The 27,856-nt window shown below is 44.2% G+C and overlaps 1 protein-coding gene across 4 annotated transcripts in view; it reads right to left on the reverse strand.

The window, feature by feature from the left end:
* The window catches only part of SLC41A2 (solute carrier family 41 member 2), a 142,184-nt gene that overhangs the window by 31,133 nt on the left and 83,195 nt on the right, over positions 1-27,856 (reverse strand). The window lies entirely within an intron of this gene.

A 27,856-nucleotide genomic window follows, 5' to 3' on the forward strand; every position in this document is an offset into this window, starting at 1 on the left:
GACCTAAAGACCAAAGTGGGAATGATGGGAAGGTGGGGAGGGGGACACCGGGACAGGGAGAGGGCAAACCTGTGCTTTTATTGGTGTAGGGAAGTATCAACAAGAGGAAATACCTTCAGCCGATAAGGTCAACGATTGTTCGTCATTCATGGTTACTAGGAGCTGCCTGGTGGAGGCCTTAGGGGTGAAGTGACTTGCCCAGGATCACAGAGCTAGTATGTGTCAAAGGCCAGACTTGATGCCCAAGTCATTCTGGGCTCTACCCATGACAGGCTCTGTCCTGCCTGCCCCTGCATCCTCCAGACTTTGACATCTGCCCTGTCCCCCTCAATGCCTGCACCTTGTAGGGTTATCTCCAGTGTGTCCAGTCGATCTTGTCTGTATGCAGTTGTTTGCATCAGACTGGAAGCTCCTTGGGAGCAGGGGTTGGTTTCACCCATCTCTGTGTCCCTGTACTTAGCCCAATGCCTGGTACACAGTAAGAGCTTAATTAATCCTTGCGATTTGACTTGGATAACCAGAGCACCCAAGATCTTGCCCACCAACTCTTGACTCCAAGGCACTACACCATGCTGCCTCTCCTAAGTGTTGTTAGGGATCACCCCCAAAAGAACAGACTCTAAGTCTCAAATTTCAAACCTGAGAAATAATGGGAAACATTGTGTTTCCAAATTCTGAAAGACTCATCTTCTAAAACAAGGCAGTAAAATAATTCTCCAGCTGTAAGATATTTATCTGAACCCATTACAGTATTATTTATGACCAATCCTTTCAAAAAGACAGGACGAAAATAAGCATATAATTGTCTTCTCTTGAAAGGTGAAAATAGCATTTAATGGGGCAGATAGGTGACACAGTAGATAGAGTGGACAGGTGCAGCTGGACCTGGAATCAGGAAGACTCATCTTCCTGAGTTCAAATCCAGCCTCACTTACTAGCTGGGTGACCCTGGGCAAGCCACTTAAGCCTGTTTACCTCAGTTTCCTCATCTATAAAATGAACTGGAGAAGGAAATGGCAAACCACTCCAATATCTTTGCCAAGAAAAACCCCAAATGGGGCCATGAAGAGTCAGACATGACTGAAACAACTGAACAACTACAATATAGCATTATAACAGCTCTTCTGTGAAGGAACTTAGAACCTTTAGGAATGTATACAGAAGGGGGAGAAGGAGCAACTAAAAGAAGGAGACTTTGGTTTATTTCTAAAATTACCATTAAGAAGCTAGCAGTAAGCAAGCTTCCAAATACCCATCCCCCCTGATTTGAGAAGCACGTTCTGGGTGAAACAGGGACATTCCATCCTGGATGCTTTGGGTGGCAGAGAAGCCCAGTATGCCCAGGGCATCTTCCTTCCCCTCTCCTCAGGGCCTGGTATGACTTAATTAGGTACAGACTTTTCCCACATTTTGAAAAGAAATAGATTTTTAGAACTGAAAGAGATCTCATACATCATCTGATTCAATTCTCCCACAGTCCTGTTTTCTAGATGATGAAAACAGGCCTATGGAACTTATAAGGTGATTAGGACAGCAAGTGGGTCATTGTGGAAACTGAGTGAACCACAGTAACTCAATTCTGGAGCTAGGTCAGCTCCCTTTCTATTCAATTATGGGTCTAATCCAACTTCTGTATTGTGAGAAAACTTTATTTAATTGTGAGACTCGAGAGAAAACCTTATTGAATTGTTTGAACTGAGCCCTACCTGGCTGGGAAACTGGACCACCTCTCCCTGCTGCTTAAAGACCCTTACGTAAGAACCTTGGTTATGCTGACCAGACCCGGTCAGATCCAGAAACTGATCTCAAGTGTCTTACCTGAAAACCGGCCCCGCACTGGTCAATAAGTCCTTGCTCCCAGGTTCCTTTGAGGGAACTGCACCTGCTCACTCTCCCCCTCCCAACTTGGAAAGTCCCTAATCTTTCCTCCAATTAGAAATCAGATGTCCTAATGTTGTATCCTGGTTTGTACTGTTAATCGTTTTCTTTTAATTAATTGGTCTTATTTGATTAATTGTTTAGAATACACAAAAGTCTGTCTCCCCCAGTATTCCAGGTCCAGTGCCAAAGCTGAGGAAGGTGACAGGCCCTGATTTGTTAGATAAATGGTAAGCACTGTTTAATAAATCCATAGGCCTGAAAGTCGGAACCCACCACAAAGTCACACTCAAAGTTACACTCCTAGTTACTTATTGGCCGAGATGGAACTAACTAGAAGCTGACTCCTTCTAGGAAGAAGATGAAAAACACACCCAAACAAGAGATGAACAAACAAACCATACATCTAAAATAGCTTCCACAATCTGAGAAGAGTCTAACAGAAAAGCTGGAGACGCGACAGACAGGAAGCCTGCAGACGGTTAACAAGTCCCTCTGCACCCATTTCTTCAACACTACCGATTCTCCTTTCCTTTTTTTTTTTTTAACACCACCACATTCCTCTCTCCCCCCAAATAAACAGAAAAGTCATCTTAACGGGAGGCAACAGGGAATACTGCCTAGAGAGAATTCTCTGAAGATGCGACCAGGCAGCGAAATGTCAGGCTGCGCTGGGAAAGGGAACCGTCCCAACTCCTCCACCACAGTGGCAGAAAAGGAAGGCGGGCTGCTCTAGCTCTGGCTTCATGGTACCAGTGACAGCACTCCAGCACAAACCAGAAGGCACGCCCCCAATGGGGCTCAATCTGCTGAAATGAGCATACCTCTGGATGAGGGGCACTGGGAAACGGTTCTATAATGTTGTCAGCCCGTCTGTCTGTGCTCACCACTACGCTGTTAGCGGGAGGGTGAAACTGTGAATTAGCATGAAGCCATAGGTTGGGGAGGCCCTGGAAAAATCATCTCTGCCTCCAGCTGGGAATACGACGGAGACCTCCAGGGCACTCTGGGAAACGAGAGCCCCAAGGGGAATATAGGGATTCAGTGTGAGTAAATGAGGTGGTGCACAGTCACGTGTGCAGCACAGACTGGGGTGGCACTGCCACCCACATCCACAGGCAGAGAGAGAGCCCAAGGCAGACCCCTGGCCCATATCTACCCTACCAATGGCAATCCAAGGCACTTACAAAGAAGGGGGACATTTTTCCCAAGAGGGTCATGGCTGCCTCACCACATTTAGGTGCTAAACCTGGAAAGATGACAGGGCCTTCACAGAGTGGGGGAAATGCATTTTTACTGAAATGAACTACATTGAATGGTTCCTGAATTATCATCTGTACCTCATAGACCAGGAACTTGACTGTTTAGTGACTTTCAGGGCCTAGATGCCAGTTATTAACTTCTTACAGCCTCTTTCAGAGATTACAATTGGGGCAGCTAGGTGGCGCAGTGGACAAAGCACCGACCCTGGATTCAGAAGGACCTGAGTTCAAATCCAGCCTCAGACACTTGACACTTACTAGCTATATGACCCTGGGCAAGTCACTTAACCATCACTGCCCCACAAAATAAATAAATAAAATAAAATAAAAAATAAAAAAGATTACAATTGGGCTCCATGCAAGAATAGAAACTCACATACCCAAAGGTAAGCAGCAAGAGGCCCAGGAAATCAAAGCCTGACTAATCTATATATGTGGCCCAATGCTTAGCAAAGTACTGGCAATGAATCAACTTTAATAACACTCATTTGCTAATGTGGAAATCAGAATCTTGGATTTTTTTAATCCCACGGAAAACCGAAAAGTACAGAAACAGTAACAACATGAACCTCCCTTGAAATTTTCCATTTTTTTCTTAAAACAGTGAAAGTCAATTTCTTTTTTGTGCCAACGTACCCAAAATAAAGCAGTTTAGAGCATTATGATACTTACAAAACTGAGATGATAATTACTAGGACTTAAACTAAATGTAGCTTCACGATTCCCTCATCATCTCTCATTTAGTAAACACAAAATTCATTAGCACTCACTTAAGATGATTAAAGAAGCTTTTCCCCCACAAACATGAGAAAGTTAAGAGGGAAAACATGAACAAGCAACAGAAGGGTAGGATTCCGCCCCATAAATGGAAGGCCTTCCTCCTACCTGGAGCCTAATGAGTGCAGATGGGGCTCCTTTGTCACTGCAGGAGCATAAGCACTTGCTGGACCACTTGTCTATTTCTCCTGGGGCACAGCCATCTTTGCCACACCTCCTGGGCCACACCCTCAGAAGTCTTCCTTGATTCTTCTCTCTGCTTCACCCCCATATTCAGCCAGTTGCCAAGACTTGCCAATTCTACGTCCATAACATTTGGGGAGGGGGTGTGGACAATGAGGGTTAAGTGATTTGCCCAGGATCACACAGCTAGTAAGTGTCAAGTGTCTGAGGCCAGATTTGAACTCAGGTCCTCCTGAATCCAGGGTCAGTGTTTTATCCACTACACAACCTAGCTGCCTCCCCCAATAACATTTTGCATCCATCTGCTTCTCTCCCCTCACATGGCCACCATCCATCCTACTCCAGGCCCTCATCCCCTCTCACCCAGACTACTGCTGCAACCTCCTAGTTCATTTCCCCAATTCAGACTCTCTAACCTGTGCCCTATGTGGCGGCCAAAGTAGCTGTGCTAAAGCAGAGCGACCTTGCCCAAGCTGCTCCCTGTGCCTCCTCGACTCCCCAGCTTCCTTCCAAGCTCAGCTCACGAGCCACTTCCCCCATCAGGAGCAAAAACGCTAGGCTTGGGCTCAGGAAGACCCGTCTTTGAACCTTGCCCAAGACAGTGACTGTGAGAGCCCCGATGAGGATTTTAAGCTCTCTTAGCCTCGTTTTCTTCATCTGTAAAACAAGGAAGCTGGACTCAATAATAGCCTCCGAGGCTCCTTCACGCCAAGGGTATGTATGGTCATATATGTTTAAATTAGCTATTCCCCCAAAATGTATACATGACACGCTTCTCAGTTTAATCTGTATCATTAACGTTTTCTCCATCACCTTCTGAAGTCCAATCAACAGAATAATAATTTTAGCCTTGGTTATAGCATTTGCCAATGCCTGGGATATAAATGCCCACATTGACAATTGAACAATTGGTTCTAAGAGGTCTGAAGTAGCCCGGTCCAATGCTCTCTGCTCCTGGCCCTACTCTATGCTCCTGAGGCTCGGCCCGATGCTAGGATCCTCTACTTGTCGACATTTTTTATTTACTTGGGTGTGTAAACGCTGATGGAATGTCAATTGTTGGAAGGTAGGCACCGTTTCATTTGAGTCTCTGCATCCCTAGACACTCCGTGCTTTATTGTTTGGGGTTGGTACAGCCCCAAAGACAGCCCCAAAGATCAAGAGGATCTGTGTCTTGGGTAAGGACCAGACTAGATGACCACTGGTCCCCTCCAACTTTGGAACCATGTGACTACTTCCCAAGAGTTCCACAGTTTTCTTCAAAGCAAAATGTTATGCAGAAATAAGCAAAGGAACAAATGCATGCTTAGAAAATGGAAGCTTCCAGGTATTAACCAAGTTAAATAATGAAGACCCACAAAGGGCTATACAAAAATGCAGAGTTCTTGGGCGATCGAGGCAATCCATGACAATTTGGTCACATGTTTTTATTTGGACTCTTTCCTTAGCTCCTGCGATCATCACTTAAATGGCCTTAGACACTTAGCACTTTTCAGGTGATACAGCGGGGTGGCACAGGAGATAGAGTGCTAGGCCTGAAGGGTCCTGACTCTATCTAGGTCAGGAAGCCTCCGAGTTCCAGCCTCAGACACTTACTAGCTGTGTAGCTATGGGCAAGTCACTTTATCCTGTCTGCCTCACTTTCTGGCAAACAGGACTGAAACTACTGAATGACAACAACAACGTATTAGTCAACTATCTTATTCTGGTAAAACTCATTTGTTTCCTATTGTGCTGGTAGTAAAATATAATTTTTTTGTTTGTTTCCTAAGGTAGCTTTCTAAAATGAATGATGTGAAATGAATTCTGGGTAAGAAAGTCTGCATGACACAGTGGATAATTTGGGTCCCATAAACACATACTAGATATGTGACCCTGGGCCAGTCACCTAACTTCTCAGTGCTCTGGACAACTCTCAAACATAACAAGTTGCAGAGAAGGTACCCATCGGCATGGTGGAGGGTTTCCACACTGGGGGATCCCTATACCAATGAAATCACAGCTTCGGTCCACACCCTATCCCTATTGCTCATCTGATAGGAGCATAAATGAGACCAAGAACTATTCAAGCTGGCCAGGGAATAATCACCATATGGAAGAAACGTGAGACCAAGAACAACTATAACATGTACCACCAACTCCTAAGCAGGCACTAGACGTCTCAGGAGAGACCAAACAAAATACAGCCCTGTACTTCTCCAGGGGGCTCCCTTCCAGTCTCCATGCAAGTCCCAGAATCCTCTGTGACGACTTACACTGGAAGCAAAGAAGGCATTCAGATAGATGTTTTCAGTGCAGGGGATCTGTCACAGAAATGCAAGCTCTGATGGACTCCAGCTCATCTTAATGTTCTCTGGGGATTGTCTCAGGGTAATGTGCTCTCAGCGTCCTATTAGATAAGGAATGCTTCGATACAAATGCAAAAAAGCATGTGTTATTAAACCCCAGAATATCAGTGCCAGCTGCAACCTCCTTTGTGGGGAATTTAAAACAAGAGATCGCTAATGATCAGCTGGAAGGCTTTTGTAAGGATCACAATTTGACTACCAGAATTTTACCAAAATGTCATTACTACTCCCCAGTTAAAATGAAGGGGAAAAAAAACACCTGTGATTAAAAAACTCTTCACCAGGTATGTTCATTTCTGTATCCACTATTTCTTTCTTTCTGGGCTAATAATATCAGAAATACAGACACAGTGGCTACTATAATCATTAGCTGCAAAGAAGTAAAAAATCAAATTAACTGAGGTTTTGAAAGAGAATAGCAACATTTTCCTAGATAAGTCAAAATCAAAATGAAAAGTGAACAGCAAAGTTAGTGAAAAAAACAAAAGGGGGGGGCAGGGAAGGACGTTTTACACCTACTATGACGGGGCAGCCAAGAAGTTTTTATATACTACTGGCTAATTCTTACCTTGCAGCTCTTAAGTGTTTCCAAAAAATGAAATGAAATCTTCCTGGCTTCATGACACATACTTTGTTCCAACTTCCAGCTGAGCTATTAGCATTTCTTTAGAGCTACCCAGCATTGAAAGAGACAAACCACTTGGCCAAAGGAGCGGAAGGTACCTAGAGTGTCCCATAGATTAGTGACGACAGCAACAAGAGGCCTGGACAGCAACAAGAGGCCTGGACAGAACAAACTACTAGCAGAAGACCCCAGGCTCCCCGGGGGTCTCATTTTCAGGGCTACGGTTATAGGAAGCTCAATGATTGATGGGATGAAGGAGTTCTCATCAGGCACATCTGGGGATGACTTCAAAGCTCAAATTCAAGTTTAGTTAAATTAAGAAAGAGACGTTTCCAGTAAATGTTTCGTGCTGGCCTCACGAAATATCGTTCAGCTTCTGAGAAGAGCTCATTTGGCCAGCTGCCCTTGGCTCACTTGGCAATTCACATGAAGAAATATAATTTTTCTAAAAAAAAGAAACCCACTCACGGATTCTTACAGTTGATCTCTATCTCAGAGAGAAAAAGAAATCTGGCTACCTCATGTGTAGAACGACTCTGTTGCTGGGGATAAAAGAAATGAAGAGAGGTTTCTGTCCTCCACGTTTCCATGGGAGACAGGGGAGTAGATGTTACCAACCTATCCCAATGTGGCCATTGGATTAATTCTCCTAAAATATCACTCTGACTTGCAGGATGAGGCACAGACTTCTTAACCTGGCACTTGAAGCCCTTTGCAACCTGATCCCAACCTAGTTCCCTTTCCAAATGTATTAACCCTTACATAGGTCTTTCATGCTGGATAAATCGGGTTATTCACTGGCCCGCAAACATGTCTTGTACTTTCCCCACCTTGATTCTTTTAGAATTCTGCTCAACTACATACAATATCACCCCCTACTCTCTGTTTCTCCAAGTCTACTGTCAAGACCCATCTCAAATCCTACCCCTCCAAATTCAAAGTTCTAACTCAAGCATTCTACTACCATCTGAACTGCTAATTCCCTAAACTGAAATCTTCTATAATTTACTGTCTGCACCAGTCAAGTCATCATGTCCTGGAGGACATGAGGACGTTTCTTCTATCACCGTCTTGCCCTCTTGTTTATTAAATTGTACATCGTTATTTAATTTTTATGCTTCCTGTCCCTTCTCTTTGAAGGCAAAGAGACACCTTATGCCTGCCTATTTTCCCTCTCATAGTACACAGCGTGAGGCATTCAAGTATCCAATGATGAAACAAGTGCCTAAGCTAGTTAAGTGGGGAGTTGGGGTTTTCCTGCCTCCTCTAAGCTGAAACTGATTGAAGAGTCAGTTTATTGGGGCCCTTGTGCTTTGTGGAGGACTTGATGGAGACTTAGTGACTGTTTATACCACTGACTTTGCTGAGCTCGATCTGGGTAAATGAGTGCTGAGAAGCAGGCTATGAAACAAGGAACAAATGAAACATACCCAACCAAAGTGGGCAGGATTGATGAAGAACTGATGATGGACACTTCACGAGGGACTTTGGCTAAACAAAACAGACACATTCCCTCTCCACTCCAACACCCCTTTATCCCTATGACTAAGGCACAGTTGGCAGCGGCCTCCTTACACAAAGGAAGAACCATTTTTGTTGGCATAACAATCATGTTAAACACCCAAAGATGCCCTGTATACCTGGTATAACTTGCTCTTTCCACATTCTTTATTATTTGGGCAAAAACAACAATATTGATTAAGTTTAATTAACTGGGGGCATTTACTATTTTCTACCCAACTAAAAGATATATGGCAATTTTGTTAAGTACATGGCTTAGTGGTTTCAGATTGGGGTGGACAGCCCAACTTCTACTTCCTGGGATCCAACTGATTTCCAGATGCTGACTCTGAAAATGTAACAATTGGCTTGAGCTGATTCCAGCACACTCCAGCCTCTTAGTAGAACAACTGTAGGGGGAAAAGAATAATGACCTTACTCCAATCCCAAGTTGACCATACTCTGCTCCTAGATGAATAGACATGGTATAGACAAGTGCCACTACCACTAATCACAGAGATATCCTGCAGGAACCCCAACATTCTAACGAGAGAAGATGACTTAGATAAATCTTTTCCATCGTTATCCAAGTTCAAGACAAGTTCCCAATTTAAAAATCAAAGCAATAAGGCAGGAAATAAATCACTTTACATTCATTTCCTGGCTAATGTTTGCTTAGCACAGACGAAAAAGGCTCTTAGCTGGCAGTGATATTGGAGGGTTGGCCTGTAGATATAAATGTCGATTTTAATTTTGATAATTAGGCTCTCTTCTCAGAAACAATGTTTAAATTCTGTATAACTGATTTTAGCATGGAGAAAACTCTGAGATGAATCGTGAATATAGGTCTTAAACTTCTGCTCACCCGAACCTGTTAATATTTTTGTAATAAAATAATCACCAAGGCCAGTAAAGGGAAGAAGTACCTATCATTGTGGCAGTCTCCATGTGAATTCATGGTAACAAAGTGTGTCAAGATAATGGAATGTGGTAGATAAGGGGATTTAGCAGATATTCAAAGGCCCACCTGGAGATTAATCTAAACTGATTGAATTAAGCGAGAGTGATTGACTGCTGAGTAGCCTACTTCCAGTTAACTAGATTGTAAGCACATCTGGCTGGCCCTTAAGATGGTATTGTTCTCAGAAGCTAAAAACTGAACTGTACATCGAGACCACCTTCGGGTCCAGTGAACCAATGAATTTGAATGACGCTAGCCAATCAGCTTGAAGAATCTCCCATTTCTGGGAGGAGAACATGAAGGAGGTACATGAGGCTGGCGGAGGATTTCTTCCTCTTGTGGAGACATTGGTGTGGTGGGAGGACTTCACATGGGCTGGTAGGAAAGCTAGGATTTCCATGCTGTAAGAAATCTGTTCTCAATCTTTCTCTCTCTTTACTATCTTATATCTTTCAATATACCCTTAAAAAGCCTAAACTCATTTATCAGTGATTTTAGCCAGTTTCCCCCCAAAACTTGGGGGGGGGACAGGTTAGAACCCACATTTAGAATTTTAAATTACACAAAAGGATGCTAAAGATTACTTCTCACAAGAATAAAGGTAAATTATGGAATTTTCAATCGACAAACATTTACTGACTTATTGGTAGACATTTATGGCCTACCATGTGCCAGGCACGGTGCTAAGAGCTGGGGGCACAAAAAGTGGCAAAAAGTCCCTGCCCTCAGGGATCTTACCATTTAACAGGGAGACAACAGACAAGCTATATAAAGGATAAACAGGAAATAATTAACAGGAAAGGCAGGAGAGTTAAGAGGGGTAGGGAAAGGCTTCTTGTAGGAGATGGGATTTGAGTTGTGACTTAAAGGAAGCTGGGGTGGTGAGCAGTCAGAAGGAAGGAGGGAGAACATTTCAGGCCTGAGGGGATAGCCAGAGAAAAGGCCCACAGGGAAGAGATGAAGTATCTGGCTCACAGAACAGGGGACCAGTGTCACCGGATGGAAGACCACACGGCAGGGAGGAAGGTGGAAGAAGACTGCAGAGGCAGGAGCGGGCTAGGGCATTAAGGGCTTTGAATGCCAAGCAGAGCATTCTATATTTGATCTGGAGTTAATGAGGGGGGGGGTGGGTGATGTGGTGGGGTCTTTAGGAAAATCCCTTTAGAGTCTAAATGGAGCATGAACTCGAGTGAGGAGAGACTTGAGGCAGACAGAGCTCCCAGGAGGCCCCTGCAGTAGTCCAGGCGTGAGGTGAGGAGGGCCGGCACCGGGATGCTATGTGCCAGAGGAGAGCAGAGGGGGCCGAGCTCCAGAGATGTTGCAGAGGTAAAATCAACAGGTCTTGACCACAACTTGGGTTTGGGGCGTGACACACAGTGAGGAGCCCAGGCTGACTCCTAGCTTGTGAACCGGAGGGACTGGAAGGATGGTGCTGCCTTCTGCAAGAATCCAGGGGGCGAGGAGGGGCACTGGGGGAGAAATAACGAGTTCTTTTCTAGATGTGCTCTGTTTAAGACATCTACTAGACATCCAGCCTGAGATGTCCGCTCGGCAGTGGAGACGCGAGCCTGGAGCTCAGCAGAAAGGCTGGGACAGAATAGGCAGGTCTGAGAATCATCAGCATGGAGATGATACTTAAATCCGTGGGAGCCCATGAGCTCCCCAAGTGAAGTTGGTGTTGTTGTTTGTCCTTTGTTTTCAAAAGGACCAATGAGGTCGTCGGTGATGTCTTAACTTGCACAGTCGTCAGACACTCTCTTTTCCAAAGCCATCAGAGTCCAGCGGCGAGACACAAGTCAGGATGGCTGGTGATGGCCCGGGATGCGGTGAATGACTTTGGCATCGATGATGTCTGACCGAGCTCTAAGCGCTCCGCAGCCCCTGCTTTAGCTGCTTCCATCCACCCATCCCGCCAGCGGGAGTCTTCACATCCCCTAACTCACGGGCAGGTTTGAGGCCTGTCTGTTACCCGCCTCCTGGTTTACCCCGTTAGTTACCCACAACCAGCTTGTGGCCACTGAGCATGCCACAGCTTCTTGGAGCCACAGGGAGAACATCGACACTACTGGGCTCTCCTGGTCCTCCTCCTATCTGACCTCCCCTCAGCCTCCTTTGCTGGATCCTCCTCTAGAGCACACCCTCTAACCCTAAGTATCCCTCAGTGCTCTGTCCTGGGCCCTTTTGGTGAAGGGGTGTTGGAAGACTAGCGCTGCTCACCCACCTTCAATGTCTACCTACCTCTGAAGGGTGGGGATTAGGCAGAAGAGGGCATAGAAGGTTTGGAAGTCAAACCTGAGCACAAGAGAAAGCTGTCCGCTCCTCTCCTCTTCCCCCAAGGGACAAATATAGCCGGAGAAGGAAGGCCTGAGGTCAGAGGGAAGCTTGTTCCTCTTTGCACCGGCAGTCCCCCACATCCAGACTGGGAGGGTGGGATGGCAACAGGAGGTGGAAATTGCCTTGTGCCAGCGCAGGCGATGCTTCCACACACACAGATCGCCACCTCTCCAGATATTACTCGATGGTTTTGTCCAAAAGGACTGATAAACTCATGGTCATTATCTTTTTTTTTTTTTCCGTTACATGTAAAGATAGTTCTCAACTTTTGTTTATACATGCTTTACAATTTCAGATTTTTCTCCCTCCCTCCCCTCCCTCCTCCCTCCCCTAGACAGCAGGTAATCTGATATAGGTTATATCTATATATCTATATACATATACATATATAGATATACACACACATATATATATACACATAATAACATTAATCCTATTTCTGCATTAATCCTGTTACAAGAGAAAGAATCAGAGCAGTGATGCAAAACCTCAAAATAGAAAAAAAAACAACTGCACCCAAAACAAAAGAAATAATATGGTTCAATCAGCATCTATACTCCACAGTTTTTTTTCCCCTGGATTTGGAGATCCTCTTCTATCATGAGTTCCCTGGAACTCTTCTGTACCATTGCATTGGTGAGAAGAATATAGTCCATCACAGTAGGTCAACACTCAATGTTGATGATACTGTGTACAATGTTCTTCTGGTTCTGCTCATCTCACTCATCATCAGCTCACGTAAGACCCTCCAGGTTTCTCTGAACTCTTCCTGCTCATCATTTCTTACAGCACAATAGTATTCCATTGTATTCATATACCACAACTTGTCCAGCCATTCCCCAATTGATGGGCACCCCCTCAACTTCCAATTCCTTGCTACCATGTAAAGAGCAGCTATAAATATTTTTGTACATGTGGGTCCCTTTCCCCCTTCCATGATTTCTTTGGGCAAAAGACCTAAAAGTGGGATTGTTGGGTCAAAGGGTATGCACAGCTTTATCGCCCTTTGGGCATAATTCCAAATTCCTCTCCAGAATGGTTGGATCAGCTCACAGCTCCACCAACAATGCATTAGTGTTCCAATTTTCCCACAGCCTCTCCAACATTTATTATCTTCCTTTTTTGTCATTTTAGCCAATCTGATAGGTGTCAGGTGGTACCTCAGAGTTGTTTTAATTTGCATCTCTCTAATCATTAGAGATTTAGAGCATTTTTTCATATGGGAATAGATAGCTTTGGTTTCTTCATCAGAAAACTGCCTGTTCATATCCTTTGACCATTTCTCAATTGGGGAATGACTTGGATTCTTATAAATTTGATTTAATTCCCTATATATTTTAGAGATGAGGCCTTTATCAGAAGCACTGGCCTCAAAAATTGTTTCCCAGCTTTCTGCCTCCCTTCCAATTTTGGATGCATTACTTCTGTTTGTACAAAAATTTTTTAATTTAATATAATCAAAATCATCCATTTTACATTTTATAATATACTCTATCTCTTGTTTGGTCAAAAACTGTTTTCCTTTCCAAAGATCTGATAGGTACACTATTCCTTTCTCTCCTAATTTACCTATGGTATCACCTCTTATGTCTAAATCATGTATCCATTTTGACCTTATTTTAGTATAAGGTGTAAGATGTTGGTCTATGCCTAATTTCTGCCATACTATCTTCCAGTTTTCCCAGCAGTTTTTGTCAAATACTGAGTTCCTATCCCAGAAGCTGGAGTCTTTGGGTTTATCAAACACTATATTACTAGTGTCATTTACTACTGCATTTCCTGAGCCTAGCCTATTCCATTGATCTACCACTCTATTTTTTAGCCAGTACCAGATAGTTTTGATGACTGCCGCTTTATAGTAAAGCTCCAGGTTTGGTACCGCTAACCCACCTTCCTGTGAATTTTTTTTCATTATTTCCCTGGATATTCTTGATTTTTTGTTTTTCCAGATGAATTTTGTTATTATTTTTTCTAGCTGTATAAAATAATTTTTAGGTAGTCTGATTGGTATGGCACTGAATAAGTAAATTAATTTAGGCAGTATTGTCATTTTTACTATATTAGCTCTGCCTATCCATGAGCAATTGATATCTTTCCAATTATTTAGATCTGATTTGATTTGTGTGAAGAGTGTTTGGTAGTTGTGTTCATAGAGTTCCTGGGTTTGTCTTGGCAAGTAGACTCCCAAGTATTTTATATTATCTACCGTTACTTTAAATGGAATTTCTCTTTCTATCTCTTGCTGCTGGACTTTGTTGGTCATGTATAGAAATGCTGATGATTTATGTGGATTTATTTTATATCCTGCTACTTTGCTAAAGTTATTAATTGTTTCAAGTAATTTTTGACTTGATTCTCGAGGATTCCTTAAGTATACCATCATATCATCTGCAAAGAGTGATAGTTTTGTTTCCTCCTTGCCTATTCTAATTCCTTTAATTCCTTTCTCTTCTATGACTCCTAAAGCTAACATTTCTAGAACAATATTAAATAATAGGGGTGATAATGGACATCCCTGTTTCACCCCTGATCTTATTGGGAAGGCCTCTAATTTATCTCCATTGCATATAATACTTGCTGATGGCTTTAGGTAGATACTGTTTATTATTCTAAGGAAAGCTCCCCCTATTCCTAAACTCTCTAGTGTTTTTATTAGGAATGGGTGCTGTACTTTGTCAAAAGCTTTCTCTGCATCTATTGAGATAATCATATGATTTTGGTTGGTTTTCTTATTAATGTGGTTGATTATGTTAATAGTTTTCCTAATGTTGAACCAGCCCTGCATTCCTGGTATAAATCCCACCTGGTCATAGTGTCATGGTTATTATCTTAATGAGTTTGGCCCAATGTCCCTGGGTGACAGACATCTAGAGTCCATTTTGAAGCCTTTCTAGCTTGGTAGGGCCGTCCTTCTACTGACAGGGCCTGCGAGAATGCAGAGTCACCCTCATGCTACATACAGTGAGGCACTTGAGCTTCTCAAAGGCTTGAAGTTTATTTAAATCAAACGTGTGAACCAATTTGGGAGATGAATTTGCCAGTGTTTTAAGAGAGCTGTAACCTTCGAACACACATGAGATCACTGATTGAGTACAGGTAAGGAAATGCTACCTAAATTGACATGCAATAGGCATTTATCTGGTGCCGACAGATTTCCAAGCCCGAACTGGACTCAAACTGAACCCCACAGGATGACAATCATGATTTTAAATATAACAAATACATTAACCAGTTGATGGCCTTTGGCCCCAGTGCTCTCTGAGGTTACCGATGATCTCTTAAGTGCCCAACCCCATGGCTCATGGGGTCCTCATTCTCCACGACCAGTCTGCAGCTTCTGATAGTGCTGGCTGCGCCCTTCTCCTAGATACCCTTCCCTCCCTTGGTTTCCATGACGATGTTCTCTCCTATCTGTCTGACTCTTGCTCCTCTGTCTCTTTTCCTGATTCATCCTCTATCTCTTGTCCCTTCTGAATGAGTGTCTTACTGAGCCCTCCAGTCCAGGTTTCTCTTCTCTTCTTTCTCTCCATGTGCTCTCCTGGATATCCCATCATGGGCTCAGGTATCACTGTTACAGAGATGGCTCCCAGATCCATATATACACCCTTATTCACTCCCCTAACATGAGTCAACTGTCCGCTAAATATGTCCCTCAGAATAGGGAACAACTTGTTGAAATGAGAACTCTTTATCCTCCCCCATTCCCTCAAAGAGCTGTCCCTTTTCCATTTATACTTCCCTGGAGGGCACAACCATCCTCCCACATGCCTATTCTTTTTCTTTTTTTTTTTTTTGTGAGGCAATTGGGGTTAAGTGACTTGCTCAGGGTCACACAGCTAGTAAGTGTCAAGTGTCTGGGGCCAGATTTGAACTCAGGTCCTCCTGATTCCAGGGCTGGTGCTCTATATACACTGCGCCACCTAGCTGCTCCCCCCATTCTCATATACAGACTTCAGATTAAAAACCCTATAGAATAGGCCTATAGAATAAAATATCTGTTCTTTAATTTGGCACTCAAGGCCTCCACAATGTCTGCCACTCACCACCCAGCTTTATGTCACAATATTGTCCTTCATGAACTCTTGGTCCCAGCCAAACTGAAGACTCCGTCTCCCCCGGCACTGGGCACCCAATGAGGCCATCCCCCATGGCTGGGCTGTGCTGTCCTTTCTCATCTCCCCCTCTCAGAATCCTGTCTCTTTCAAGGCTTAGATCAGGGGCCACCATCTTGACAAAGCTTTCCCTGTCCCACCCCATTCCCAACAACCACTGCTCTCTCCCTCAATCTGCCTTATTTCATACTTATTTGCAAAGGTCTTCTACCACCCCCCTGAAGTTTCTTGAGAGCAGGTTCTGTCTCATTTGTCTCGGTATCTCAGGGCCTCGAACAGAATTGATGCTTGCTAAATGCTTTCAGAAATAAATTGAGGATAAAGAGAAAAAGGAGGCCTTGCTGTTCTCATTCAAATTCTATGTACCAAAGACACCAAGTGAGTGCCTGCATTCTTGCTCATTTTTATGCGAATAACCACTTCCTCTCCAGTCTTTGACCAGCACCTTGCCTCTCCCACTTAGACAATGAAATCCTTCTGACAGGATTTCAATCTTTTAGTCGCACAGAAATGTTTCATTAATCACTGACATTTTGCTTTTTAATTACCATAAACTAATTATGTGTCTTATCTCACTGGAATAAAACTTCCTTTTGAAAGGCTTGAGATCACTACTTTAGGAACCTGAAGTAACAAGAAAATAGATTTGAACAAGGCCATTTTCAAGAGGACGACCATAAAAATGGCTTCCCCTTTCTATTGTTCTTCCCTTATTGCTCTTATAAACTGGCACAAGGCATCTTTTTTCCCCAATCCCAGCTCCACTATTTTCCAACCATGTGACCTTGTGGGCAACTCATTGAGCCCCTTTCAGGTCTCAGTTTCCCCATTTGTAAAATGAAGGGAGAGGAAGGCTGCATTAAAAAAGAAAACTGAACATGGTCTGATGATGGCCTACCAATATTTGGGGAGCATATTTCAAAGGGTTCACAGAAAGGATAGATAAAATTCCTTGGATTAAAATCTGCAAGGGAATGCAGGGCGAAAATCTACCAGGGGAGTCAGTCCCCAGAGGGCACAGAGCTTGCAAGAATTACATTTTCAGGTGACTGATGAGAAGGAAAAGAAGCAACTGTCTGAGGAAATCTAGATGGATGTGGGGTGAACTACCTGGCCCACTCAGAAGATGGAAGGGCAGGAAGCTGAGGATCAATCAAAATGTGCAGCATGTAACGTCAGGATGGCTCCATCCTGAGATGAGATGAGGCCAGCATGGGACTTTTACACCCAGAAAAAGGGGTTTCTTCATGTGCTTTTTCTAGAAAAAAATATCAAGAGAAAGAAGATGACAAAAAAGAAAGAATGGACCACAATCACCTTGGTGGGAGAGAAGGGCAGCTGCTCAAATCTTTTGTTTGTTTTCTCTGCCAAGGAGAATGACCTTTGAGCAAGAAAGGATGGAACAAAAAGGCCCAAAGGGGAGCTGAGACGGAGATAAAGAGGAAGATAGTAAGAGCTGTCCATTTCATGCTGACATCCCCGGTCCAAATGAACTCCATCACTGCTTCTTGGAAAGACTAGCAAGTGGGATGTCTGAGCCACTGTCAGTGACCCCCGAAAATCTGTGGAGGGCTGGAGAGGAATCCCAGAACTGAAGAATGGCACGTGGTACCTAGATTTTCAAAAGGAGCTCTACTTCAATTCTAGGAAAATTCTGGAAGGTATTTAAATTTTTATTGATAGTTTTTCTATCACCTTCATTTCCAAATAAAGCCCTCCCCTCTCAGTGATCTACTGATCCATCCCCTGTAACAAAGAATAAAAAAGAAGAGGAGAAAAAGAAAAGCAATCAATACAACCATCATGTCCAACAGTGTATGCACCATTCCACACCCACAAGCCCCTTCCTCTGCAGAGAAGGTAAGGAAGCTCATATTTCCTGACTCTAGAGGGTTATATTAAAGGAAGCGCTAGTGAACATAATGAAGTGAAATGGGGAATCCCAGAGGCCTAACCCAGGCCAGACTAAAATGACTTCCCTTCCATACACTACTGCCAGAAATCCTTACAAGACGAGAATGCTGCAGACAATAGTTTACCTAGATTTTAACAAGCATTTGATAAACTCTCTCAGGCTATTCCTTTGGACAAGATGGATATCAGCTCAACAAGAACACACCTGAGTGGATTCAAAACCGGACCAATGGACAGAGCCAACCAACAGTTACTAATGGTGTGATGTCAACTTGGAAAGAGCTCTCCTGCGGAACGTCTTCAGGGATCTGTGCTTGGTCCTTCGCTATTACCAAAGATTCAGATGAAGTCACAAATGGCATGTTCTCAAAGCTGCAAATGATACCCAGCTAGGAGGGGTAGCTAACACAATGGAGGAGGTAGTCGGAATTCAAAACAATCTTTAGAGGCTCAAATACAAAAGGAGATTCTAATAAGAAGACATTTAATGGCAATACATACAAAGTCTTGTACTTGGGTCTAAAAGATCGACTTCACATGTGGAAAATGGAGGAGACGTGACTAGATAGCAGCTGGGGGGGGGGGGGGTTGCAAGCTCATCAGTCACCAGAGGGAGGAGGGAGCCAAGAGAGAGCTGGATCTAAGCACACTCAGGAAGCGCAATGCCCACGCTCCTCTCCCCAGGTCAAACCACTTCTGGAATGTGATCCTCAGTTCTGGATGTAAGATTCAGGAGCAGCATCAATAAGCTGGAGAGCAAGGGGCAGCTAGGTGGTGCAGCGGATAGAGCACCGGCCCTGGAGTCAGGAAGACCTGAGTTTAAATCCTGCCTCAGACACTTACTACCTGTGTGACCCTGGGCAAGTCACAACCCCAATTGCCTCACACACAAAAAATAATAATAAGCTGGAGAGCATCTGGGAAGGAGGGCAGCCAGGATGGCGAAGGGCTTGGCTCTAGACACAGAAGGCTCAGCTGAGGGAACTAGGTAATAATCAGAATAGGGAAGAGAAATGGGAAAATGGGAAAATGGCGGTGGCTTTAACCACATGATATCTTTGTGCCTTGGCACAGCTCTCAATTCTAGGAAGTTGTGCCTAACACCAAACCTGAACTGGCCTCTCTGCATCTGCCACTAGTCTTCCTGGTTCCGCCCCAAGGGCCAAACAGAAGCAGCCTAATCCCTGCTCCCCTCTGAGTCTTCTCTTCTCCAAGCTAAACACGGCCAGGTCCTTCAGCCAATCCTCACATGACCCAGCCTCTAGGACTCTCAGGAAGTCTGGCTACTTTCCTGGAGATGCTCTCCAGATCATCAATGTATTCCTAAAACCTCTGTGCTGAGAACTAAGCAGAGGACTTCCGATGGAGACCCACGTGCGGAGCACAGTGGAGCGGTCACTGCTCTGTTCCCAAGATCATATCAGCTTTCTGGGCGACCCCATCCCGCTGCTTAGAGTCCCCTAAAGCCCAGACCCTACTCTGTAACTATGCCTCTGCCATCATATACTTGTAGCGTGGATTACGTCCCCAAGGGCTGGCTTTCTCCTTACCGGATGGTCCCAGTACTCCTGCTTGTCATGATCCTTATGTTAGCATTCCTCCCTCCCAGCTCTGCATCCTTAGAGGCTGCAGAGAGGCAAATTTGGGCTTGTTCTTATTGGGAAAAACCAAAACCAAAACCACCACACCTTCCTAACAACTGGGGTGACCCCAAAGCAGAAGAGCTGGCTAGAGGCGTATGGTGAAGAAGGAATTCTTGTTTATGAACTCAATGGAATGACTGCAGAGGCTCCTCCCAACTCTGCAACTTTTTGATCTTTCAAGTCCTTATCAGCCTCAAATTTTATGACCCTAAAATTGAGCTATTCCAACCTTGCCTCACATTCCTTCCCATCCGGTACTTTATGCTCCAACCAAACTGGACTCACCATGTGCTAAACAAACCCCAGGCATTCCTCCCTCTAAACCTTTGCTATACCTGAATATCCCCAAATCCCCTGCTACACACTGACATCCTTTCCTTTAGGGCCCAATGCAAGTGTCACCTCCCCCATGACACATTCCTACTTTCCCCCAAATTCTAACTGATTTCTATCTAATTTGCTCTCACATCATTTTCTGTTCCTTTTTTTTTTTTTTTTTAGTGAGGCAATTGGGGTTAAGTGACTTGCCCAGGGTCACACAGCTAGTAAGTGTTAAGTGTCTGAGCCCGCATTTGAACTCAGGTCCTCCTGACTCCAGGGCCGGTGCTCTATCCACTGCGCCATCTAGCTGCCCCCTTCTGTTCCTTTTATAACTCATTAAATTCATATCATATTGGTGTGAATGTCTTCTCTCTCTAGCACACTGTAGTTAAAGACACGTTATCTCTTCCTTAGGATCACCCTTGGCCTAGCAGAATACACTGAGCACAGTAGGTTTCATCGGATGGATGACCCCACGCTCACTCAATCAGAGAACATCAATCCACAGAAAATGACTTCCATATTTAGAATCTCCCTTCATACTAGAGCCCCACACTTGCTGGGCCTTGCCAGTCTTGAGGACCTACCTCTCCATTATCGGATACTGCATTCTCATATATTCTCCTATCAGATTTTAGGAGTCTTTAAACTCACTGGACTTACATAGAAAACTCTAACCTTTATGGAATTTTTAGTATGGTAAATACATTACAATAAGCTAGAAAAAGCTAGGTAGCTAAGCAGATTGACTGGACTTGGAGTCAGGAAGACCTGATTCCAATAGCAGCAGACACTCAGTAGCTGTGCGATCTCAGACAAGTCACTTAAGATCTGTTTTCCTCAGTTTCCTCATCTATAAAATGGGGGTAATAATATCACCTACCTCCCAGCACTGCTGTGAGGATAAAAGGAAATAATATTTATAAAGTATTTTGTAAACCTTTAAATGTTATTTGCTAACTACTGTTATTAAGTTTTGGTGGGGGGGGGTTTGTGGGCAATGAGGGTTAAGTGACTTGCCCAGAGTCACACAGCTAGTAAGTGTCAAGTGTCTGAGGTTAGATTTGAACTCAGGCCCTCCTGAATCCAGGGAGGGTGCTCTATCCACTGTACCACCTAGCTGCCCCAAAACTATTAATTTTTTAAAGTAATGGAAGGGCAGCTAGGTGGCGCAGTGGATAAAGCACCGGCCCTGGATTCAGAAGTACCTGAGTTCAAATCCGGCCTCAGACACTTAACACTTACTAGCTGTGTGACCCTGAGCAAGTCACTTAACCCCAATTGCCTTACCAAAAAACAAAAACAAAAACAAAAACAAAATAAAGTAATGGAGCATTAGAGAATGATATGACTTAGTTAAAGCAACATCAGAATTGTCCAAGTACTTCTTTGTTGCCTAAACTCAGAGTAGTATTACCTATGCCAAAATACAAGCATGATATAGTAACTGTCCATTTACTTGTTTAGAATTTTTATGGCAATGAGTGACTTTTTAAAAAATTCTTAGTCCCCTAAACCATTTTCATGTTCTGTAGAACATAATAATAATAATAATAATAAAGAACGTAATCCATCCCACAAGCTTCACCTTCGCCTCCCCCTGAGCCATCCAGCCATCCACCCAGGCCATCCCATTTGCTGGCCTCCAGAGTCCATTCTCTCAGCCCAGAGGGAAATGGATCCATTCATTTTTGGAACTCCAGCCCTGGTGCTCAGCCCAGATGATTGGAGATTTGAACGTAAACAAGCCCGCTGAGCCACTACTGTAGCTACTGCTGGCCCTGGACACCAGAGCATGCTTCACGCGCACATTCAGTAATCCACCTGCCCACTCAGGTCATAACACCATCTGCCTGCTACCACATGCACAATCCCTTGACCTCAGGTTCCCTTACCCCCTTTCCTACTCTTTCCTTGAACAAATCCTTGAATCGAATCAATCTCCCTTGTATCTGGAAATGGCATGTTAAATGACTGCCTCCCACAGCAACTCCTCACTCTGTGACCTCCCAGACCCCAACCCCCTTCCCTTAGTCACCCCTTCCCTCTTTAGGTCACCTTTCCTTATGAAAACGTAAGTTTCTTGAGGATAGGACCTGTCTCACTTCTTATATTCGTGTATTTTGTATAATGTCGAGCACATAGTGAGCATTTTGTGCTTTTAAATGTTTGTTTATTCCACAAAAGCTGAAATTTGAAACATAGCACCAAGGAACTTACAAATTTGCTGTCAAAACACAGTGGGGATTATCTTTTTGTGTCAGGGAACACTCTGGTAGTCTGGGAAGACCTATGAACTTCTTCTTAGAATAATCTGTTGTTGCCTTTTGTTGTTCAGTTGTTTTTCAGTCATGTCTGACCCTTCGTGGGGTTTTCTTGGCAAAGATACTGGAGTGGTTTGCCATTTCCTTCTCCAGCTCATTTTATAGGTGAGGAAACTGAGGCAAACTGGGTTAAGTGACTTGCCTGGGGTCAGAGGCCAGATTTGAACTCAGATCTTCCTGACTCCTGGCTCATTGCTCTATCTTGCGCCACATAGCTGCCTACATTCATAATTGCCGGAAAAGCTAAATGTCCATTAGAGATTAATGAAAATAAAGATGTCATTATTTTTATGGAATTTAAAGTTCCCCAGGTAAAGAACCCCTGAAGGAAAGGATCCTCATTCAGCTTATTCTGCTAATAAATATTCAATTCTGCGATATAATTTTAAAATTTACCCATGTCTCCTTGACAACAGAAATTCTATTTCCATTTGTTATCATTTTTTGCATACTTATTTCTACAAACCCCTGCCCTGAATGCTTCTTTCCTACTTAACTAATTTTCACAATTGATCCGGCTGCCTTTTAACAAAACAGTTAAGTGAAATATTCTACAGCTCTCTTTGTAATAATTAATGATAGACTCAAAGAGCATAATTTGACAACTAAAACCTACAAAACGTTTGTTTTGGGGGCATTTTCATGATTTCTGCATAAACACCAAAACTTCAGAAGACATATCTATATAGTCACCCTCTGCTGTCCTGGAAGAGATCACTGGGTGCAGAGTTACAAGACCTGGGTTCTCATCTAAACAACTGAACGACTCTAAGCTCATTCCTAATCTCTCCTGGGCTCCTGATGATCCTTTGCCCAGATAACAAGTCCCTGCCCCCCCCCCCACATATATACACACACTCCAGCCCTAATTTAAGACCTAATTGCCTCTAGCTTGGACTACATTGCAGTAGTGCAAATGGGCTCTCTGCTATTGATCTCTCCCCTTTATCATCCCTCCTTCACACAAGCGCTGAAATTAACTTGAAGCACCATTGTGACCGTGTCATTTCCCTGTTCAAAATTTCTCCCCGCCTCCTTATCGCCTGCGGGCTGAGCATCGATTTCTGTGTCTGGCATCTGAGGCCTCCCGCAGCTCCAACCCATCTTCCTGAATCCTGAAGCAATCTCAACCTTCTCCTTCTCAGCTTCTCCCAGAGTCCTTTGTCCAGGACTCCTCTTTGCCTCTATTACATTCTACCTGGTGGCGGCCTTGTTAGCGTGTGTCTTGTAAGCTCTTTGAAGCCAGCGATTGGAGAAGAGCTCTGATTGGGCAGGAGCTGCTGGGAAGACTGGAAAGTAGCTAGTTGAAATTAGGTTTAGACCAACACCTTTCACCTCCTTCATTACCCAAATCAGTCCCAAATGGATGGAGCTGAATAACAGGTGAGAGGAAAACCAGAAGAGGCTGCTCCACAGTTGTGGACGAGAGGAGAGGGGGATTCTTAGCCAAACAAAGGCCGGCAGCAATCAGAAAAGACAAAACGGGATCATTGTGATTACACGAAATTGAAAATTTTTTCCATGAAGAAAATGAATGCAAATAATAAGGGAAGTACTTGATTAGGCAAAAATCTTTAATCAAATAATCTTGGATATCCAAGATACATGGGGAATGGACCCAAACAGGAGGAGGCAAGCACTCAAAACCATGTGCTGGGTATTTTAACCCTTTCATCTCCAGAACTTCCTCCTGGGGGCCCACTGGTCTGAATGGTAGCTTCCTTACCCGGCCCAGGATTTCAGTCAAACTCCAGCCACACCTCACTTCACCTTCTCTCCTTCTTCCAAGCCCAGATCCCCCAACCCCAATGTTCTGAAACCAGCATGAAATCTACTCTGCCCCTGTTGGCAGAGGGTCTGAAAGAGGTGAGTCAATCTGCTCCCCACTGGCCCCATTCATTCTCCCTGAAATTTTCTGGGTCAAAGTGTCCCTCCTTGGCCACCACTTTCTTAATGTGACATCATCCCCTATTAGAATGAGAGCTCCTAACGAACAAGGATTGTCTTCTCTTTCCTATTTTCTCTTGTGAGAAAATAATGGGGTTCTGGGGAGCCCATAGGCCCCCGACACGAGGGATCCTTGCCTGACCTCTTTTAAAGCCACCCCAGAGTAAGTAAAGTTGGAGCTTGGACTCTGAGTATAGACAAGAGAGATTAGAACCACACCTACCTAAAAGCTTTGTCCTCAGAGGGTCTGTCTTGCACAGACCCTGAGCAGCAGGGCACTGCTCATTTTGATATGGACCACCCTCAAGTCACGCCAGCCAACAGACTTGAATGTTACTGGCCAATTAGCTTGGGTCAAGATGCAGTGCCCCGCCTCTACCTGAGAGAGGATAAAATCCTTGGGGAAAGAGGGGGGTTGAGCTCTCTCTCCCTCCCTTGTTCTCTTGCTCCCTCTCTTGGCCTAGGACGCTGGAGGGGGCAGACACTGCCCCTACTCTCTCTCTTTTCTATTTAGGTATGTAGGGATTCTAATTCTGAGCAATGTGATCTCTCTTTACTAACATTTAATATGCTTTAATAAATGCTTAATGCCAAAGACTGGTGCCACTGACTCTATAAGTAGTGATATATTAGAAACCCCAGCTAAGTTCCCTAAAACCTAGAACAGAGACAGGCACCCCCATATATTTTCAGAAGACACACTCTAGGTTTTAACACCAGGCTTGGCTAATAAATGCTTCTTCATTCTTTCATTCAGAGGATAGGAACAAACAGTTCTCAAAAGAAGTACTACACGCTATTTACAACCAGAGGGACTTCTCCAAACCATTAATAAAGACCAACTCCAACCCAGCAAACTATCAAAGATGGCAAAAGATAGAAAAGATCACTGCGGGGAGGCATACTAAGGCCCTGAAAGGAAAGACATCCTAGAAAGCATTTAGAATCCTGCTAAAGTAGCCCCTGGCACCTCTCTGAGGGGGAGAAATGCATGCTAGAAGACGGAGATCTGTCAGGTGCTCTGCCATGAGCTACTCAAGGAAGAGGGGCTGCTTCTCTTACTTAAAGAGATGGCATCTCATGGGCTTCTCAGCCTGGAGGAGAAGAGGCCAGGGAAATTCAGCTCACAGTGGTGGGATGGCCCCTGTCACACTAAGAAGGTGACTAGCAAGTCCATCCGTACCCTCTGACATACCCAAGGAGTCTTAGGATAAAGAGAAAGCTTCCTAGGGGCAGCTAGGTGGCACAGTGGATAAAGCACCAGCCTTGGATTCAGGAGGACCTGAGTTCAAATCCAGCCTCAGACACTTGAAACTTACTAGCTGTGTGACCCTGGGCAAGTCACTTAACCCCAATTGCCTCACCAAAAAAAAAAAAAAGAGAAAGCTTCCATAGCCAAGATATTTATAGCAGCACTTGTAGTAATCAAGAACCCGATACGGATGGAAACCCGTCGACTGGAGAATGGCTCATGGATGTGATGGAAAACTACTGTGCTGCAGGGAATGATGCGTATGGTGAATACAGAGAAGCATGGGAAGACATTTTAAATTGATGCAAAGTATAGAAGTCAGAACCACAAAAACAATCACGCAAAGACTTCTTGTTGTTTGTTCTTCATTCTTTTTTGTTTTGGTTTGGTTTTTGGTTTTTTTGTGGGGCAATGGGGGTTAAGTGACTTGCCCAGGGTCACACAGCTAGTGTCAAGTGTCTGAGGCTGGATTTGAACTCAGGTCCTCCTGAATCCAGGGCTGTCGCTTTATCTACTGCACCACCTAGGCAGTATCAGGGTGATATCATGACTTGCAGTGGATTGGATTTAAATGAGGGAGGGCTGTGCAAGGTCACCAACTTCACTCTCTCTGCCAGAGCCATCTGGGTCTTGTGGCAAAATATGCATCAGGATGACTAGATGGCCCTGGATGTTTAAGGCAACTGGGGTTAAGTGACTTTCCCAGGGTCACACAACTCGTAAGTATCTGAGGTGAGATTTGAACTCAGGTCTTCCCAACTTGCGGGCCAGTGCTCTATCCACTGCACCACCTAGCTACCCCCTATATAAAGACCACAACAAGGTAAATGGAAAGAATGAGAGAACAAATAAAACTGAATTCTGTAAAGTTAAAAGAGTCGAGCTTGGACCCAAAGGAAAACATGCCCCTATTTTCTTTTCCAAAAAGGGCTAGAAATGGATAGCCACTGTTTTCATTGATGTACTGGTTACTGAGCTGGTTCCCCCGCCCCCTTTTATTTTTTTATTACAAGAGAAGTGGAGAAGGGATAAGTGGGTGATAGAAAAACAAAAGATAGAAGTTTTTAAAAGTCTGAATTGGGTTAAGTCAACATTAGTTAACTATCTACTATGTGCAATAAGCATAATCAAGAGGTCCAGAAAAAATGAGAAACTGGAGGAAGAAGAAATGACTTTTAAATGGGAGGTGTCCACACTATTAGAGAATTTCCTCCAGGAACAAAGGAACAAATAGGCAGGCAGGTCGTGGAACAACTTGGAAGCTTACAAGATGGTAGAGGAATGCCAGTGAGGAATTAGGCTTCAGGTCCACCAAAATGATCCAGAAGTGACACCACGTCCCTTCTATTTACAGAACAGTCGTTGGGGGTTGGCGGTGATGGTACACGAAGCTCTGTGTTCACACCCCTAAGGAACATCCCATTTCAAAGGACTGGGACCTCTGTGGTGGCGTTCTACAAATCTTCAGCAAAGTCGGTCTTCTAATACTCTGTACTGCCCTGAGCCTTTGTTCTCTCTGGAAGACAGCCTCCTTCCCTTCTTCTCCTGGATGCCCGCTTTTCAGAGAGCCAGAATAACATGGGTGATAAAGGGCGAGCATCAGAGTCAGGACACGCTATGCTCACATCTGACTTCTGATGCTTAAGAGCATTGTGAACATAGACAAGTGACTTCACCTGTCTACAGTTAAGACCACTAAGACTCATCCACTAAATTATGGAATCCATGCCAGGGAGAGAGTCTGCCTGCAGATAAAATCATAGATCCTTGTCCTCCTGGCATATCCCTTCTGCCACTTATGTGCCAGTTATCCCTGGCGATGAGTGGCAGCCAATTCTGCCCACTATGGATCACTCTACTGCTTGCAGGTCACTTGCAATTTCATTTCTTCAGGGATTGTGTTATTCTGTGATTATCACAATGCAGCATCTCTGGGAGAACATTCGTATTAAAAAGATGAACTTTGTGTCAGGGAATGGCCTGAGATAATTGCAAGCACAAATAATCACAGACGAACAAAATATACATGAGATAATTGGAGATAATCATAAAGGGACACTTGCATTAAGGGAGACTGGGAGAGGCTTTTTACAGAACGTGGAATTTAGCTGAAACCTGAAGGAAGTCAGATGGAGAGGCGGCAAAGAGCCCCAGTCAGAGGAGACAACAAGTGAAAGAGCCCCATATGGATTAAGTCTGTAGGTGGCCCGTCTAACTGCACGCTATCTTCGGAACAACAGGTATTCTTCATCCACTTGGGTTTTCCTTTGTGGATTGTCAGACCTCTCTCTTTGGGGTTACGAAGCCCCATAATGTTCGGATCCCTCTTTCCCTTGGACTCTGTCCTGACCAGCCTCCCTGGCAGTGGGCAGCAGTGTTGGCCAGCGCACTTCTGCTCGCTTTGTGTATGTCGTTATCCCCATGGGGCCCGTCTATAAAACATCTCCAAGGTTCAAAGGTCACACAGCGGCAGGA

This window comes from Dromiciops gliroides, chromosome 5 (genome assembly GCF_019393635.1).
Source record: "Dromiciops gliroides isolate mDroGli1 chromosome 5, mDroGli1.pri, whole genome shotgun sequence".
Lineage (NCBI taxonomy): Eukaryota > Metazoa > Chordata > Mammalia > Microbiotheria > Microbiotheriidae > Dromiciops > Dromiciops gliroides.